Source organism: Vombatus ursinus, unplaced genomic scaffold, assembly GCF_900497805.2.
Source record: "Vombatus ursinus unplaced genomic scaffold, bare-nosed wombat genome assembly UNPS02014799.1, whole genome shotgun sequence".
NCBI lineage: Eukaryota > Metazoa > Chordata > Mammalia > Diprotodontia > Vombatidae > Vombatus > Vombatus ursinus.
In genome coordinates, this window is record NW_020954577.1 from 27,049,863 (window position 1) to 27,051,775 (window position 1,913).

Consider the following 1,913-nt stretch of genomic DNA (forward strand, 5'->3'; position numbering starts at 1 on the left):
GTTAGTCATCATGGAGGTGGGAACAAACTCATTATTGTGGCAAAAGAAGTAATGAGATCAGATTGGTTAGAAAGAATGAAGCCTGTTGGGGAGTAAGAGATGATGCCTTGATTTTGAAAGATTAGGGGAGGCCGCACGTAACCAAGCTCTGAATTTAGGGGTTTGGATTTGTTCCAATAAGCGATGGGAAGCCACTGTCTATTTCTGAGTGGAGGAAGAACATAATTAAATCCTCCATTAGTTACAAATTTCTCAAATATATCTAAAGGAGTTTTTTATTGCTTTTCTACCTACATAAATAATCTTAGAGATTTCTAACCATTCCTGACTTTTCTCCTTATTTGGAAATTCTTATCTTTGTCTTTTTCTCAGGTGCTTCTCCTTATGCTAGGGCAGGTAGGTGGTGCCATAGTTTACGCAGTGGAGTCAGGAAGAGTCATCTTTCTCAATTCAAATGTGGCCTCAGACACTTACCAGCTGTGGGACCCTGGGCAAGTCACTTAATCCTGTTGGCCTCAGTTTCCTCATCTGTAAATTGGACTGGAGAAGAAAACAGCAAACCACTCCGGTATCTTTGCCAAGAAAACTCCAAATGGCATCATGAAGAGTCAGAAACGATTAGAAACAAGTGAACAACTATCCTACATTATCTCTAACATCCCACTTCTTCTCCATCTCACCAATCCATCTATCCTTCACACTACTGCCAAAGTAATCTTCGTAATGCACAGTTCTGCCCACATTATTGCCCAACTGAAAAACCTTAAATGAATTCCCCTGCCAAGTGAATAAAATGCTAACTCCTTTTTAGGCAGTTAAGTGGTGCAGTATAAAATGCCAGGCCTGAAGTCAAGAAGACTCATCTTCCTGAGTTCAGATCTGGCCTCAGACACTTACTAGCTGTATGACCCTGGGCAAGTCACTTAATCCTGTTGGCCTCAGTTTCCTCATCTGTAAAACAAGCTGGCGCAGGAAATGGCAAATCACTCCAATATCTCTGCCAAGAAAACTCTAAACGGGGTCATGGAGAGTCAGACGTGACTGAACAACAACATATATACACATACATTAAATGTGTTCATACATTTAAGCTTTAATGCTTAAAACTGCACTAGGGCTTTTGAAGCAACATATATACGCATATATATACAGATAAAGACATATATCTATTTATCTATATCTACATCTATATATCTATGTATATGTATATATACATATATGTATATATCACATCACATACTTGGATTTTTTTTTTTTTTTACAAAAATCCATCCAAAAACTTGTCTGGTTTCTCACCTACAGGTTTTGGACACTTCTTCTGTTTGTTCCCAATCTAGTGGGGCTGGCTTACAGCTCTGCTCTGGGCAGGAGACATGGGAAGAAAGACCCTCATCTCTAGGCCTTGGGATGCAGCAGCCCTGCCCAGCCCCTTGCTGAGAAGTGTCTCCTGAGTGGCCACAGGAGACCTGAAGGTGGAAGGTCAGGAGGAGACATGGAGAAGGAGATATTGAAGAGACATAAAGGAGGACAGATGGAAGAAGAAGAGATGTGGAGGAAGGGATGGAGAAGGGAGGAATAGAGGAGGAGGAGAGATGGAAGAGGAGAAGACATGGAGGATTGAGAAGGATACAAAGAGGAAGAAGGAATGGAGGAGGAGGAAGAGAGTAGGAAGAGAGATGGAGGAGGGAGGTCTAGAGGAGGAGAGACAAGGAGGAAGAAGAGATGAGGAGGAGAGAGAGAAAGAGGAGGAGGGATGGAGGAGGAGGAGACATGGAGGAGGACTGAAAGGATAAAAGGAGGAAGAAGGAATGGAGGAGGAGGAGGAAGAGAGTAGGAAGAGAGATGGAGGAGGGAAGTATGGAGGATGAGAGACCAGGAGGAAGAAGGGATGAGGAGGAGGGAGGGAAAGAGGA